Source organism: Primulina tabacum, chromosome 10 (assembly GCF_025594145.1).
Source record: "Primulina tabacum isolate GXHZ01 chromosome 10, ASM2559414v2, whole genome shotgun sequence".
NCBI classification, from domain to species: domain Eukaryota; kingdom Viridiplantae; phylum Streptophyta; class Magnoliopsida; order Lamiales; family Gesneriaceae; genus Primulina; species Primulina tabacum.
Genome location: NC_134559.1, coordinates 16,156,579 through 16,173,276, shown reverse-complemented (window position 1 = coordinate 16,173,276; position 16,698 = coordinate 16,156,579). Strand labels below are relative to the sequence as shown.

The 16,698-nt window shown below is 43.2% G+C and overlaps 12 non-coding genes and 3 pseudogenes across 12 annotated transcripts; all 15 read left to right on the top strand.

Annotated features, from left to right (window-relative positions):
* Positions 1–208: 208 nt before the first annotated feature.
* LOC142513888 (5S ribosomal RNA) lies at positions 209–327 on the top strand. The gene has a single exon (XR_012809811.1). It is a non-coding gene; the product is annotated as a 5S ribosomal RNA (ribosomal RNA).
* A 628-nt stretch (positions 328–955) lies between these two features.
* LOC142510306 (5S ribosomal RNA) lies at positions 956–1,074 on the top strand. Its single transcript, XR_012808428.1, has one exon. It is a non-coding gene; the product is annotated as a 5S ribosomal RNA (ribosomal RNA).
* Positions 1,075–1,756: 682 nt separating this feature from the next.
* LOC142506636 (5S ribosomal RNA) lies at positions 1,757–1,875 on the top strand. The gene has a single exon (XR_012804922.1). It is a non-coding gene; the product is annotated as a 5S ribosomal RNA (ribosomal RNA).
* Positions 1,876–4,376: 2,501 nt separating this feature from the next.
* LOC142508608 (5S ribosomal RNA) lies at positions 4,377–4,495 on the top strand. Its single transcript, XR_012806815.1, has one exon. It is a non-coding gene; the product is annotated as a 5S ribosomal RNA (ribosomal RNA).
* Positions 4,496–5,177: 682 nt separating this feature from the next.
* On the top strand, positions 5,178–5,301 carry LOC142511984 (5S ribosomal RNA; annotated as a pseudogene).
* A 544-nt stretch (positions 5,302–5,845) lies between these two features.
* LOC142510784 (5S ribosomal RNA) lies at positions 5,846–5,964 on the top strand (annotated as a pseudogene).
* Positions 5,965–6,762: 798 nt separating this feature from the next.
* On the top strand, positions 6,763–6,881 carry LOC142507447 (5S ribosomal RNA). The gene has a single exon (XR_012805706.1). It is a non-coding gene; the product is annotated as a 5S ribosomal RNA (ribosomal RNA).
* A 1,354-nt stretch (positions 6,882–8,235) lies between these two features.
* On the top strand, positions 8,236–8,354 carry LOC142514319 (5S ribosomal RNA). Its single transcript, XR_012810217.1, has one exon. It is a non-coding gene; the product is annotated as a 5S ribosomal RNA (ribosomal RNA).
* A 682-nt stretch (positions 8,355–9,036) lies between these two features.
* On the top strand, positions 9,037–9,155 carry LOC142513316 (5S ribosomal RNA). The gene has a single exon (XR_012809269.1). It is a non-coding gene; the product is annotated as a 5S ribosomal RNA (ribosomal RNA).
* Positions 9,156–10,658: 1,503 nt separating this feature from the next.
* Positions 10,659–10,777, top strand: LOC142507778 (5S ribosomal RNA). The gene has a single exon (XR_012806025.1). It is a non-coding gene; the product is annotated as a 5S ribosomal RNA (ribosomal RNA).
* Positions 10,778–12,162: 1,385 nt separating this feature from the next.
* LOC142510275 (5S ribosomal RNA) lies at positions 12,163–12,281 on the top strand. The gene has a single exon (XR_012808398.1). It is a non-coding gene; the product is annotated as a 5S ribosomal RNA (ribosomal RNA).
* Positions 12,282–12,967: 686 nt separating this feature from the next.
* Positions 12,968–13,086, top strand: LOC142507951 (5S ribosomal RNA). Its single transcript, XR_012806186.1, has one exon. It is a non-coding gene; the product is annotated as a 5S ribosomal RNA (ribosomal RNA).
* A 664-nt stretch (positions 13,087–13,750) lies between these two features.
* Positions 13,751–13,868, top strand: LOC142512242 (5S ribosomal RNA; annotated as a pseudogene).
* Positions 13,869–14,552: 684 nt separating this feature from the next.
* On the top strand, positions 14,553–14,671 carry LOC142508192 (5S ribosomal RNA). Its single transcript, XR_012806418.1, has one exon. It is a non-coding gene; the product is annotated as a 5S ribosomal RNA (ribosomal RNA).
* Positions 14,672–15,354: 683 nt separating this feature from the next.
* On the top strand, positions 15,355–15,473 carry LOC142515916 (5S ribosomal RNA). The gene has a single exon (XR_012811737.1). It is a non-coding gene; the product is annotated as a 5S ribosomal RNA (ribosomal RNA).
* Positions 15,474–16,698: the final 1,225 nt, after the last annotated feature.

The window sequence follows — 16,698 nt, the reverse complement described above, 5'->3', positions numbered from 1 at the left end:
CAATTATTTCGACTGTTTTATCCATAATTTACGTAAACGGTCGCGACACGAGGACTTCCCAAGGAGGTCACCCATCCTACCTCTGCCATCGCGCCAGAACGCTAAACTTCATGGTTATGATTGGCCGAGAGCAGTGCCGCCTGTTGTCCATCGCCGCCCGCTCCACACGTACTCGAGAGATATAAGAATAAACATCCCACTCAATGTCAGGTGCGATCTTACCAGCACTAATGCACCGGATCCCATCAGAACTCTGAAGTTAAGCGTGCTTGGGCGAGAGCAGTACTAGGATGGATGACCCCCTGGGAAGTCCTCGTGTTGCACCTCTTTTCGTGTTTTTCTATTTTTAATTACTTGTTGACAGACGATTTTCGGCTCAAACAATTTGAATCTCGATCGGGACGAGATAAGACATGTGAAATCAACATAGCTCGGGCACTGCCGGATTTGGACAAAATTGTAGCCTAATTTGATTGTAAACGGGCAAACGAACGAGACTGCTGGCGAGATTTTAGCCTAATTCCTTCTTTAAGACCTTCTAATTTGCTATTTTCCGCTTCTGTTAAGCTTCAGTTTCCTCGATAAATCCGCTTAGGAAGTTCGAAATTCGATTCCGATTTAATTTTATCGTATACCAGGCATAATAATAGCTTTACATTCGCTATTTTATTCTTCTTCTTTTTTTTTTTTGGAAACATTTAGCGATTTTTGTTGTCGTGAGCAGGTTCTGTGCGGAAGGGTATGACGTAGATTACTCCGGAGATGGTTAACTCATTAAAAACAATTATTTCGACTGTTTTAGCCATAATTTACGTAAACAGTCGCGACACGAGGACTTCCCAGGGAGGTCAACAATCCTAGCTCTGCCATCGCACTAGAACGCTTAACTTCATGGTTCTGATTAGGCGAGAGCAGTGCCGCGTGTTGTCCATAGCAGCCCGCTCCACTCAATGTCGGATCCGATCATACTAGCACTAATGCACCGGATCCCATCAGAACTCTAAAGTTAAGTTTGCTTGGGTGAGACCAGTACTTGGATGGGTGACCGCCTGGGAAGTCCTTGTGTTGCATCCCTTTTCGTGTTTTTCTATTTTTGATTATTTGTTGACAGACGATTTTCGGCTCAAATCATCTGAATCATGATCAGGACCAGATAAGGCATGTGAAATCAACGTAGCTCGGGCACTACCGGCTTTGGACAAAATTGCAGCCTAATTAGATTGTAAACGGGCAAACGAACGAGACTCATTCTCCGCAATGAGCTGGCGAGATTTTAGCGGAATTCCTTCTCTAAGACTCTCTAATTTACGATTTTCCGCTTCTGTTAAGCTTCTGTTTTCTCGAGAAATCCGCTTAGGAAGTCCTAAATTCGATTCCGGTTCCATTTTATCGTTTCACAGGCATAATAATAGCTTTACATTTGCTATTTTCTTCTTCTTATTTTTTTTCTATTTTCTGGGAACATTTAGCGATTTTTGTGGTCGTGAGCCAGTTCTGTGCGGAAGGGTATGACGCAGATTACTCCGGAGACGGTTAACTAATTAAAAACAATTATTTCGACTGTTTTAGCTATAATTTATGTAAACGGTCGCGACACGAGGAATTCCCAGGGAGGTAACTCATCCTAGCTCTGCCATCTCGCCAGAACGCTTAACTTCATGGTTCTGATTGGGCGAGAGCAGTGCCGCGTGTTGTCCATTGCCGCTCGCGCCACACGTACTCGAGGGATATAGGAATAAACATCCCACTCAATGTTGGTTGCGATCATACCAGTACTAATGCACTGGATCCAATCAGAACTCCGAAGTTAAGCGTGCTTGGGCGAGAGCAGTACTAGGATCGGTGACCACCTGGGAAGTCCTCGTGTTGCACCCCTTTTCGTGTTTTTCTATTTTTGATTACTTGTTGACAGACGATTTTCGGCTCAAATAATCTGAATCACGATCGGACCAGATAAGACATGTGAAATCAACGTAGCTCGGGCTCTGCCAGATTTGGACAAAATTGTAGCCTAATTAGATTGTAAACGGGCAAACGAACGAGACTCATTACTCCTCAATGAGTTGGCAAGATTTTAGCCGAATTCCTTCTCTAAGACCCTCTAATATGCGATTTTCCGCTTCTGTTAAGCTTCCGTTTCCTCGAGTAATCCGCTTAGGAAGTCCGAAATTCGATTTCGGTTCCATTTTATCTTATCCCATGCATAATAATAACTTTAAATTCGCTATTTTTTTTTCCTATTTTTTTTTTCTATTTTCTGGGAACATTTAGCGATTTTTGTTGTCGTGAGCCGGTTCAATGCGGAAGGGTATGACGCAGATTACTTCGGAGACGGTTAACTCATTAAAAACAATTATTTCGATTGTTTTATCCATAATTTACGTAAACGGTCGCGACACGAGGACTTCCCAGGGAGGTCACCCATCCTAGCTCTGCCATCGCGCCAGAACGCTTAACTTCATGGTTCTGATTGGGCGAGAGCAGTGCTATAATGATCATGGGCCATTAGGCTGAACCAACAAATGCCTTGGCCCATACCCATGCACCACTATTGGTCATGGGTCGTTAGGATTGTCCAGCATGGGCCGATGCCTTTGTTGGTTCAGCCTAATGGCCCATGAGCGTTACAAAAAAAGCGCTTTTTTTTGTAACGATCATGGGCCATTAGGCTGAACCAACAAAGGCCTCGGCCCATACCCACGCACCACTACAGGTCATGGGTCGTTAGGATGGTCTAGCATGGGCCTCGGCCCATGCCAATGCACCGTCACTCATAGAATATCTCACCCCTGGTAAGTGGTTTCTTTCGCCTTCCCCAACACTTGAACCCAGGACCTCCAGGCTTATGTACCTAGATTCCTAAGTGTTGGTACCAGTTGAGAATTTACTCTTTTTATATTATTTTATCCCTTATGAACCACGACTCAACCCCCGTGAACCATTTTTCAATTTTCCCAAGTTTTAAAAACCCTAATGACCCAAAATCTTCGACCCCGAGCCATCTCTTGATTTTCACGAGTTACCCCCGAACCATGTTGATCCAAAACTTGACCAACATCCTAAAGTACGCAACTGGACCCAAAGATCCCATGGAAAACAGCTCAAACCAAAAAACAAGCTCCATACTCCTCTACCATAAGATGGCCGAGAAATCCTTGTTGGACAAGGACTCTTGATCAAGCTTCCCTGCATCTACCAACGAACCCAGCCACTGAACCAACCTGTTGTGCACCCGCTAAGGACCCTAAGGACTCGACCTGACCCAGCCCAAGCCCCCTGGACCATGCCCACCAGCCTGCAACAAGCCCAGAACCCTGCACGCAATTCCCCTTGATTCTTCGGTGGGAGTCATAGCTTGCTAGGACTCCTTCCCAGCCCTTGAGCGCGAGTCCTAGCATGGATAGGACTCTCTCCCTAACTCACCCACGACCTTGGCTAACCCCTGGAACCAGCCAAGCAAGCCCTAGCCCCTGCAACAATAAAATCGAACCCCTTTGCTCCACGACAGCAAGTTGCTGCACAGCTTGTGTTCTATTGCGTGTGTGGTGTTAAGGTGATTATCTAGGACTCTAAATCTCGTGTAAAATCATGCCTAAACATAACCTATATCATGGCAGCCCATATATACATGTAAACGACAAAAGTTTGAATCAAAATCATGCTTGGAATTTCATGGATTGCATAAAAACGAAAATAATTCAAAGTGTCACTTGTTTCCCAAAATTTTCATGCATAAAAATATAATATGATGTGATGATAGTTTGAAAGGAAGAATAGGTGTGCCTATGCGTAATTTACGCACGAAAAACCGTTGACGATGACGAAGAACGGAGCAAGAACCATGGCTAAGACTATCCCTTGGCAATGCTCGAAAGTTTGCCTCAATTTTTAAGCATGTGTGTGCCGTGTAATCTAGGTATTTTCAGAAGAGTGGCCGTGTGCTTTTGAAATAATCGTAGGGTTATGGGAAAGGTTTACATATTATATACTTAATTAAACACTAACAAAGCTTTAGGCCTATTAAGCCCCTAATTAAGCCAATTAGTCTTTAATTAGAATTAATTAAAAAATTATTAATGTTTTGGTAAAAATAGTTTAGGAATTAAATAGCCGGATTGCCAAAAATTTCGTATTTTTTTATTGAAAAACCCACACCGATAAAATTTACGTACCAGCGTAAAAAATAAACATGCAAGTATCGAAATTTAAGGGACCAAAATGCAATATTTCGAAAGATTTGGGACCTAAGGGAAATTTACGAACGTTTAAGGGCTGAATCAGAATTTTCGAAATAATATAAGGATTTATTTGTTGTCCATCACCGCCCGCGCCACACGCACTCGAGGGATATAAGAATAAACATCCCACTCAATGTCGGGTGCGATCATACCAGCACTAATGCACCAAATACCATCAGAACTCCGAAGTTAAGCGTGCTTGGGCGAGAGCAGTACTAGGATGGATGACCCCCTGGAAAATCCTCGTGTTGCACCCCTTTTCGTGTTTTTCTATTTTTGATTACTTGTTGACAGACGATTTTCGGCTCAAAACATCTGAATCTCGATCGGGACCAGATAAGACATGTGAAATCAACGTAGCTCGTGCACTGCCGGATTTGGACAAAATTGTAGCCTAATTTGATTGTAAACGGGCAAACGAACGAGACTCATTTCTCCGCAATGAGGTGGCGAGATTTTAGCCGAATTCCTTCTTTAAGACCCTCTAATTTGCGATTTTCCGCTTCTGTTAAGCTTTCGTTTCCTCGAGAAATCCGCTTAGGAAGTCCGAAATTCGATTACATTCCATTTTATCGTATCCCAGGCATAATAATAGCTTTACATTCGCTATTTTCTTCTTCTTATTTTTTTTCTATTTTCTGGGAACATTTAGCGATTTTTGTTGTCGTGAGCCGGTTCCGTGCGGAAGGGTATGACGCAGATTACTCGGGAGACGATTAACTCATTAAAAACAATTATTTCGACTTTTTTTTCCAATATTTACATAAACGGTCGCGACACGAGGACTTCTCAGGAAGGTCACCCATCCTAGCTCTTCCATCCGGCCAGAACGCTTAACTTCGTGGTTCTGATTGGGCGAGAGCAGTGCCGCTTGTTGTCCATCGCCGCCCGCTCCACACGTACTCTAGGTATATAATAATAAACATCCCAATCAATGTCGGGTGCGATCATACAAGCACTAATGCACCAGATCCCATCAGAACTTCGGAGTTAAGCGTGCTTGGGCGAGAGCAGTACTAGGATGGGTGACCCGACCCCCTGGGAAGTCCTTGTGTTGCAGGCTAATTTGATTGTAAACGGGAAAACGGACGAGACTCATTACTCCGCAATGAGCTGGCAAGATTTTAGCCGAATTCCTTCTTTAAGACCCTCTAATTTGCGATTTTCCGCTTCTGTTAAGCTTCCGTTTCCTCGAGAAATCCGTTTAGGAAGTCCGAAATTCGATTCCGGTTATATTTAATCATATCCCAGGCATAATAATAGCTTAAATTCGCTATTTTCTTCTTCTTATTTTTTTTTCAATTTTCTGGGAACATTTAGCGATTTTTGTTGTCGTGACCCGGTTTTGTGCGGAAGGGTATGACGCAGATTACTCCGGAGATGGTTAACTTATTAAAAACAATTATTGCAACAGTTTTAGCGATAATTTATGTAAATGGTCACGACACGAGGACTTTCTAGGGAGGTCACCCATCCTAGCTCTGGCATCGCGCCAGAACACTTAACTTCATGGTTCTGATTGGGCGAGAGCAGTGCCGCGTGTTGTCCATCGCCGCCCGCGCCACACGTACTTGAGGGATATAAGAATAAACATCCCACTCAATGTCGGGTGCGATCATACCAGCACTAATGCAATGGATCCCATTAGAACTCCTAAGTTAAGCGTGCTTGGGCGTGAGCAGTACTAGGATGGGTGGACCCCTGGGCAGTCCTCATGTTGCACCCTTTTTCGTGTTTTTCTATTTTTGATTACTTGTTGACAGACGATTTTCGGCTCAAATCATCTGAATATTGATCAGGACCAGATAAGACATGTAAATGTTCCGCGTGTTGCACCCCTTTTCTTGTTTTTCTATTTTTGATTACTTTTTGACAGACGATTTTCGGCTCAAATCATCTGAATCTCGATCGGCACCAGATAAGACATGTGAAATCAACGTAACTCGGGCTCTGCCTGATTTGGACAAAATTGTAGCCTAATTTGATTGTAAATGGGCAAATGAACGAGACTCATTACTCCGCAATGAGCTGGCGAGATTTTAGCCGAATTCCTTCTTTATGACCCTCTAATTTGCGATTTTCCGCTTCTATTAAGCTTCCGTTTCGTCGAAGAATTCCGTTTAGAAAGTCCGAAATTCGATTCCGATTCCATTTTATCGTATCCTAGGCATAATAATAGCTTTACATTCGCTATTTTCTTCTTCTTATTTTTTTTTCAATTTCCTGGGAATATTTAGCGATTTTTGTTGTAGTGAGACGGTTCTGTGCGGAAGGGTATGACGCAGATTACTCCGGAAATGGTTAACTCATTAAAAACAATTATTTTTACTGTTTTAGCTATAATTTACGTAAACGTTCCCGACACGAGAACTTTCCAGAGAGGTCACCCATCCTAGCTCTGGCATCGCTCTAGAACGCTTAACTTCATGGTTCTGATTGGGCTAGAGCAGTGCCGCGTGTTGTCCCTCGCCGCCCGCGCCACATGTACTCGAGGGATATAAGAATAAACTTCCCACTCAATGTCGGGTGCGATCATACCAGCACTAATGCACGGGATCCCATCAAAACTCCTAAGTTAAGCGTACTTGGGCGAGAGCAGTACTAGGATGGGTGACCTCCTGGACAGTCCTCGTGTTGCACCCCTTTTCGTGTTTTTTTATTTTTGATTACTTGTTGACAGACGATTTTTGGCTCAAATCATCTGAATCTGGATCAGGACCCCGGATAAGACATGTGAAATCAACGTAGCTCGGGCACTGCCGGATTGGGACAAAATTGTAGGCTAATTCGATTGTAAACGGGCAAACGAACGAGTCTCATCACTCCGCAATGAGCTGGAGAGATTTTAGCCGAATTCCTTCTCTAACACCCTCTAATTTGCGATTTTCCGCTTCTATTAAGCTTCCGTTTCCTCGAGAAATCTGTTTAGGAATTCCGAAATTCGATTTCAGTTCCATTTTATCGTATCCCAGGCATAATAATAGCTTTACATTCGCTATTTTTTTCTTCTTAATTTTTTTCTATTTTCTGGGAACATTTAGCGATTTTTTTTAGCGTGAGCCGGTTCTCTGCGAAAGGTTATGACGCAGATTACTCCGTAGACGGTTAACTCATTAAAACAATTATTTTGACTGTTTTAGCTATAATTTACGTAAACGGTAGCGACATGAGGACTTCCTAGGGAGGTCACCTATCTAAGCTCTGCCATCGCGCCAGAACGCTTAACTTCATGGTTCTGATTGGGCGAGAGCAGTGCCGCGTGTTGTCCATCGCCCCTCGATGGGTGACCCCCTGGGAAATCCTCGTGTTGCACCCATTTTCTTTTTTTCTATTTTTGATTACTTGTTAAAGACGATTTCGGGCTCAAATCATCTGAACCACGATCGGGACCAGATAAGACATGTGAAATCAACGTCGCTCGATCACTGCCGCATTTGGACATAATTGTAGCCTAATTTAATTGCAAACGGGCAAACGAACGAGACTCATTACTCTTCAAAGAGCTGGAGAGATTTTAGCCGAATTCCTTCTCTAGGACATTCTAATTTGCGAATTTCCGCTTCTGTTAAGCTTCCGTTTCCTCGATAAATCCGTTTAGGAATTCCGAAATTCGATTCTAGTTTCATTTTATCTTATCCCTGGCATAATAATAGCTTTACATTTGCTATTTTCTTCTTCTTATTTTTTTTCTATTTTCCGTGAACATTTAGCGATTTTTGTTGTCGTGAGCCGGTTCTGTGCGGAAGGGTATGACGAAAATTACTCCGGAGATGGTTAACTCATTAAAAACAATTATTTCGACTGTTTTAGTTATAATTTACGTAAACAGTCGCGACACGAGGACTTCCTAGGGAGGTCACCCATCCTAGCTCTGCCATAGCACCAGAACGCTTAACTGAATGGTTCTGATTGGGCGAGAGCAGTGCCGCGTGTTATCCATCGCCGCCCGCGCCACACGTACTCGAGGGATATAATAATAAACATCCCACTCAATGTCGGGTGTGATCATACCAGCATTAATGCACCGGATCCCATCAGAACTCCGAAGTTAAGCGTGCTTGGGCGAGAGCAGTACTAGGATGGGCGCCCCCCTTGGAAGTCCTCGTGTTGCACCCCTTTTTTTGTTTTTCTATTTTTGATTACTTGTTGACAGACGATTTTCGGCTCAAATCATCTGAATCTCGATCGGCACCAGATAAGACATGTGAAATCAACGTAGCTCGGGTTCTGCCGGATTTGGACAAAATTGTAGCCTAATTTGATTGTAAACGGGCAAACATACGAGACTCATTACTCCACAATGAGCTGGCGAGATTTCAGCCGAATTCCTTCTCTAAGACCCTCTAATTTGCAATTTTCCGCTTCTGTTAAACTTCCGTTTCTTCGAGAAATCCGCTTAGGAAGTCCGAAATTCGATTCCGGTTCCATCTTATCGTATCCCAAGCATAATAATAGCTTTACATTCGCTATTTTCTTCTTCTTATTTTTTTTCTATTTTCTGGGAACATTTAGCGATTTTTGTTGTCGTGAGCCGTCTTTGTGCGGAAGGGTATGATGCAGATTACTCCGGAGACGGTTAACTCATTAAAAAAAATATTTCGACTGTTTTAGCGATAATTTACATAAACGGTCGCGACACGAGGACTTCCCAGGGAGGTCACCCATCCTAGCTCTGCCATCGCGCCAGAACGCTTAACTTCATGGTTTTGATTGGGAGAGAGCAGTGCCGCGTGTTGTCCATCGCCGCCCGCTCCACACGTACTCGAGGGATATAAGAATAAACATCCCACTCAATGTCGGGTGCGATCATACCAGCACTAATGCACCGGATCCCATCAGAACTCCGAAGTTAAGCGTGCTTGGGCGAGAGCAGTACTAGGATGGGCGCCCCCCTTGGAAGTCCTCGTGTTGCACCCCTTTTCTTGTTTTTCTATTTTTGATTACTTGTTGACAGACGATTTTCGGCTCAAATCATCTGAATCTCGATCGGCACCAGATAAGACATGTGAAATCAATGTAGCTCGGGTTCTGCCGGATTTGGAAAAAATTGTAGCCTAATTTGATTGTAAACGGGCAAACGAACGAGACTCATTACTCCGCAATGAGCTGGCGAGATTTTAGCCGAATTCCTTCTTTAAGACCCTCTAATTTGCGATTTTCAGCTTCTGTTAAGCTTCCGTTTCCTCGAGAAATCCGTTTAGGAAGTCCGAAATTCGATCCCGGTTCCATTTTATCATATCACAGGCATAATAATAGCTTTACATTCGCTATTTTCTTCTTCTAATTTTTTTTTTCTATTTTCTGGGAACATTTACCGATTTTTGTTGTCTTGAGCAAGTTCTGTGCGGAAGGGTATGACACATATTACTCCGGAGACGGTTAACTCATTAAAAACAATTATTTCGACTGTTTTATCCATAATTTACGTAATAGGTCGTGACACGAGGACTTCCCAGGGAGGTCACCCATCTTAGCTCTGCCATCAAGCCAGAACACTTAACTTCATGGTTCTGATTGGGCGAGAGCAGTGCCGCGTGTTGTCCATCGCCACCCGCGCCACACGTACTCGAGGGTTATAAGGATAAACATCCCACTTAACGTCGGGAGAGATCATACCAGCACTAATGCACCGGATCTCATCAGAATGCAGATGACCCCCTGGGAAGTCCTCGTGTTACACGGGCGAGTGCAGTACTAGGATGGGTGACCCCCTGGGAAGTCCTCGTGTTACACCTCTTTTCGTGTTTTTCTATTTTTGATTAATATGTAACAGGCGATTTTTTGCTCAAATCTTCTGAATCTCGATCAGACCAGATAAGATATGTGAAATCAACGTAGCCCGGGCACTGCTAGATTTGGACAAAATTGTAGCCTAATTTGATTGTAAACGGGCAAACGAACATTACTCATTACTCAGCAATGAGCTGGCGATATTTTAGCCGAATTCATTCTCTAAGACCCTCTAATTTGCGCTTTTCCGCTTCTGTTAAGCTTCTGTTTCCTCGAGAAATCCGCTTAGGAAGTCCGAAATTCGATTCCGGTTCCATTTTATCGTATCCCAGGCTTAATAATAGCTTTACATTCGCTACTTTCTTCTTCTTATTTTTTTTTTCTATTTTCTAGGAACATTTAACGATTTTTGTTGTCGTGAGCCGGTTCTGTGCGGAAGGATATGACGCAGATTACTCCGGAGACGGTTAACTCATTAAAAACAATTATTTCGACTATTTTAGCTATAATTTACGTAAACGGTCGCGATACGAGGACTTCACAGTGAGGTCACCCATCCTAGCTCTTCCATCGCGACAGAACGCTTAACTTCATGGTTCTGATTGGGCGAGAGCAGTGCCGCGTGTTGTCCATCGCCGCCCGCTCCACACTTACTCGAGGGATATAAAAATAAACATCCCACTCAATTTCGGGTGCGATCATACCAGCACTAATGCACCGGATCCCATCAGAACTCCAAAGTTAAGCGTGCTTGGGCGATAGCAGTACTAGGACGGGTGACCCCCTTGGAAGTCCTCTTGTTGCACCCCTTTTCGTTTTTTTCTATTTTATATTACTTGTTGACAGACGATTTTCGGCTCAAATCATCTGTATCACGATCGGGACCAGGTAAGACATGTGAAATCAACGTAGCTCGGGCACTGCCGGATTTGGAAAAATTGTAGCCTAATTTGATTGTAAACGGGCAAACGAACGAGACTCATTACTCCGCAATGAGCTGGCGAGATTTTGCAGAATTCCTTCTCTAAAACCCTCTAATTTGCGATTTACCGCTTCTGTTAAGCTTCCGTTTCCTCGAGAAATCCGCTTAGGAAGTCCTAAATTCGATTCTGGTTCCATTTTATCGTATCCGAGGTATAATAATAGCTTTACATTCGCTATTTTCTTCTTCTTATTTTTTCTATTTTCCGGGAACATTTAGCGATTTTTGTTGTCGTGAGCCAGTTCTGTGCGGAAGGGTATGATGCAGATTACTCCGGAAACGGTTAACTCATTAAAAACAATTATTTCGACTATTTTAGCTTAAATTTACGTAAACAGTCGTGACACGAGAACTTTCCAGGGAGGTCACCCATCCTAGCACTACCATCGCGCCAGAACGCTTAACTTCATGGTTCTGATTGGGCGAGAGCAGTGCCGCGTGTTGTTTATCGCCGCCCGCTCTACACGTACTCGAGGGATAGCAGTACAAGGATGGGTGACCCTCTTTGAACTCCTCGTGTTGCACCCGTTTTCGTGTTTTTCTGTTTTTGATTACATGTTGACAGACGATTTTCGGCTCAAATCATCTGAATCACGATCGGGACCAGATAAGACAAGTGAAATCATCGTAGCTCGGGCACTGCCGGATTTGGACTAAATTGTAGCCTAATTTGATTGTAAACGGGCAAACGAACGATACACATTACTTCGCAATGAGCTGGCGAGATTTTAGCCGAATTTCTTCTCTAAGACCCTCTAATTTGCGATTTTCCGCTTCTGTTAAACTTCAGTTTCCTCGAGAAATCCGCTTAGAAAGTCCGATATTCGATTCCGGTTTCATTTTATCGTATCCCAGGTATAATAATAGTTTTACATTCGCTATTTTCTTCTTCTTATTTTTTTTTCTATTTTCTGGGAACATTTAGCGATTTTTGTTGTCTTGAGCCAGTTCTGTGCGGAAGGGTATGACGCAGATTACTCCGAAGACGGTAAACTCATTATAAACAATTATTTCGACTGTTTTAGCCATAATTTACGTAAACGATCGCGACACAAGGACTTCCCAGGTAGGTTACCCATCCAAGCTCTGCCATCGCACAAGAACGCTTAACTTCATGGTTTTGATTGGGTGAGAACAGTGCCGCGTGTTGTCCATCGCCGCTCGCTCCAAACGTACTAGAGGGATATAAGAATAAACATCCCACTCAATGTCGGGTGTGATCATACCAGCACTAATGCACCGGATCCAATAAGAATTTCGAAGTTAGGCGTGCTTGGGCGAGAGCAGTACTATGATGGGTGACCCCATGGGAAGTCCTTGTGTTACAACCCTTTTCGTGTTTTTCTATTTTTGATTACTTTTTGACAGACGATTTTCGGCTCAAATCATCTGAATCTCGATCGGGACCAGATAAGACATGTGAAATCAACGTAGCTCGGATGCTTCCGGATTTGGATAAAATTGTAGCCTAATTTGATTGTAAACGGGCAAACGAACGAGACTCATTACTTCGCAATGAGCTGGCGAGATTTTAGCAGAATTCTTTCTCTAAGACACTCTAATTTGCGATTTTCCGCTTCTGTTAAGCTTCTGTTTCCTCGAGAAATCCGTTTAGGAAGTCCGAAATTCGATTCCGGTTCCATTTTATTGTATCCAAGGCATAATAATAGCTTTACATTCGCTATTTTCTTCTTCTTATTATATTTTTTCAATTTTCTAGGAACATTTAGCGATTTTTGTTGTCGTGAGCCGGTTCTGTGCGGAAGGGTATGACGCAGATTACTCCGGAAATGGTTAACTCATTAAAAACAATTATTTTTAAAGTTTTAACTATAATTTACGTAAACGTTTACGACACGAGAACTTTCCAGGGAGGTCACCCATCCTAGCTCTGGCATCGCGCCAGAACGCTTAACTTCATGGTTCTGATTGGCCGAGAGCAGTGCCCCGTGTTGTCCAACGCCGCCCGCGCCACACGTACTCGAGGGATATAAAAATAAACATCCCACACAATGACGGGTGCGATCATACAAGCACTAATGCACCGGATCCCATCAGAACTCCTAAGTTAAGCCTGCTTGGGCGAGAGCAGTACTAGGACGGGTGACCCCCTGGGAAGTCCTCGCGTTGCACCCCTTTCCGTGTTTTTCTATTTTTGATTATTTGTTGACAGACGATTTTCGGCTTAGATCATCCGAATCACGATCGGGACCAGATAAGACATGTGAAATCAACGTAGCTCGGGCACTGTCGGATTTGGACAAAATTGTAGCCTAATTTGATTGTAAACGGGCAAACGAACGATACTCATTACTCCGCAATGAGCTGGCGAGATTTTAGCCGAATTTCTTCTCTAAGACCCTCTAATTTGCGATTTAACGCTTACTTGAGAAATCCGCTTAGGAAGTCCGAAATTTGATTCCGGTTCCATTTTATCGTATTTTAGCATAATAATAGCTTTACATTCGCTATTTTCTTCTTCTTATTTTTTTCTATTTTCTGGTTACATTAAGCGATTTTTGTTGTCGTGACCTTGTTTTGTACGGAAGGGTATGGCGCAGATTACTCCGGAGACGGTTAACTCATTAAAAAAAATTATTTCGACTGTTTTATCCATAATTTGCGTAAATGGTCGCGACACGAAGACTTCCCAGGGACGTCACCCATCCTAGCTCTGCCATCGCGCCAGAACGTTTAACTTCATGGTTTTGATTGGGCTAGAGCAGTGACGCGTGTTGTACATCGCCGCCCACTCCACACGTACTCAAGGGATATAAGAATAAACATCCCACTCAATGTCGGGTACGATCATACGAGCACTAATGCAACAGATCCCATCAGAACTCCGAAGTTAAGCGTGCTTGGGCGAGAGCAGTACTAGGATGGTTGACCACAGGGAAGTCCTTGTGTTTGACCCCTTTTCGTGTTTTTCTATTTTTGATTACTTTTTGACAGACGATTTTTGGCTCAAATCATCTGAATCTAGATCGGGACCAGATAAGACATGTGAAATCAACGAAGCTCGGGCACTGACGGATTTGGACAAAATTGTAAGCTAATTTGATTGTAAACAGGCAAACGAACGAGACTCATTGATTCGCAATGAGCTGACGAGATTTTAGCCGAATTCCTTCTCTAAGACCCTCTAATTTCCGATTTACCGCTTCTGTTAAGCTTCCGTTTCCTCGAAAAAATCCGCTTAGGAAGTTTGAAATTTGATTCCAGTTTCTTTTTATCATATCTAAGGCATAATAATAGCTTTAGATTCGCTATTTTATTCTTCTTATTTTTTTTCTATTTTTTGGGAACATTTATCGATTTTTGTTGTTATGAGCCGGTTCTGTGGGGAAGGGTATGACGCAGATTACTCCGGAGACATTTAACTCATTAAAAACAATTATTTCGACTGTTTTAGCCATAATTTACGTAAACGGTCGCGACACGAGGACTTATAAGGGAGGTCACCCATCCTAGCTCTGCCATCGCGCCAGAACGCTTAACTTCATGGTTCTGATTGGGCGAGAGCAGTGCCGCGTTTTGTCCATCGCCGCCCGCTCCACACGAACTCGAGAGATATAAGAATAAACATCCTAATCAATATCGGGTGTGATCAAAACAGCACTAATGCACCGGATCCCATCAGAACTCCGAAGTTAAGCGTGTTTGGGCGAGAGCAGTACTAGGATGGGTGACCCCCTGGGAAGTCCTCTTGTTGCACGCCTTTTCGTGTTTTTCTATTTTTGATTACTTGTTGACAGATGATTTTCGGCTCAAATCATCTGAATCTCGATCGGGACCAGATAAGACATGTGAAATGAAAGTAGCTCGGGCACTGCCGGATTTGGACAAAATTGTAGGCTAATTTGATTGTAAACGGGCAAACCGACGAGACTCATTGCTACGCAATGAGCTGACAAGATTTTAGCCGAATTCCTTCTCTAAAACCCTCTAATTTGCGACTTACCGCATCTGTTAAGCTTCCATTTCCTCTAGAAATCCGCTTAGGAAGTTCAAAATTCGATTCCGGTTCCATTTTATTGTATTCCAGGCATAATAATTGCTTTACATTCGCTATTTTCTTATTCTAATTTTTTTTCTATTTTCTGGGAACATTTAGCGATTTTTGTTGTCGTGAGCCGGGTCTGTGCGGAAGGGTATGACGCAGATTACTCCGGAGACGGTTAACTCAGTAAAAACAATTATTTCGACTGTTTTATCTATAATTTACATAAACGATCGCGACATGAGGTCTTCCCAGGGTGGTCACCCATCCTAGCTCTGCCATCGCGCCAGAACGCTTAACTTCATGGTTATGATTGGGCGAGAGCAGTGCCGCGTGTTGTCCATCGCCGCCCGCTCCACACGTACTCGGGGGATATAAGAACAAACATCCCACTCAATGTCGGGTGCGATCATACTAGCACTAATGCACCATATCCCATCAGAACTCCGAAGTTAAGCGTGCTTGGGCGAGAGCAGTACTAGGATGGGTGACCCCCTAGGAAGTTCTCGTGTTGCACCCCTTTTCGTGTTTTTCTATTTTTGATTACTTGTTGACAGACGATTTTCGGCTCAAATCATCTGAATCTCGATCGGGGCCAGATTAGACATGTGAAATGAAATTAGCTCGGGCACTGCCGGAATTGGACAAAATTGTAGGCTAATTTGATTGTAAACGGGAAAACGGACGAGACTCATTACTACGTAATGAGCTGACGAGATTTTAGCCGAATTCCTTCTCTAAGACCCTCTAATATGCGATTACCGCTTCTGTTAAGCTTTCGTTTCCTCGAGAAATCCGCTTAGGAAGTTCGAAATTCGATTCCGGTTCCATTTTATCGTATCCCAGGCATAATAATAGCTTTACATTCGTTATTTCCTTATTCTTATTTTTTTTTCTATTTTCTGGGAACATTTATCGATTTTTGTTGTCGTGAGCCGGTTATGTGCGGAAGGGTATGACGCAGATTACTCCGGAGATGGTTAACTCATTAAAAACAATTATTTCGACTGTTTTATCCATAATTTACGTAAACGGTCGCGACACGAGGTCTTCCCAGGGAGGTCACCCATCCTACCTCTGCCATCGCGCCAGAACGCTTAACTTCATGGTTATGATTGGGCGAGAGCAGTGCCGCGTTTTGTCCATCGCCGCCCGCTCCACACGTACTCGAGGGATATAAGAATAAACATTTATGTTGGGTGCGATCATACCACCACTAATGCACCGGTTCCATTTTATCGTATCCAAGGCATAATAATAGCTTTACATTCGTTATTTACCCCCTGGGATGTCCTCGTGTTTCACCCCTTTTCGTGTTTTTCTATTTTTGATTACTTGTTGACAGACGATTTTAGGCTTAAATTATCTGAATCTCGATCGGGACCAGATAAGAAATGTGAAATGAAACTAGCTCGGGCAGTGCCGGATTTGGACAAAATTGTAGGCTAATTTGATTGTAAACGGGCAAACGGACGAGACTCATTACTACGCAATGAGCTGGCGAGATTTTAGCCGAATTCCTTCTCTAAGACCCTCTAATTTGCGATTTACACCTTCTGTTAAGCTTTCGTTTCCTCGAGAAATCCGCTTAGGAAGTTCGAAATTCGATTCCGGTTCCATTTTATCGTATCCCAGGCATAATAATAGCTTTACATTTGTTATTTCCTTCTTCTTATTTTTTTTTCTATTTTCTGGGAACATTTATCGATTTTTGTTGTCGTGAGCCGGTTCTCTGCGGTAGGGTA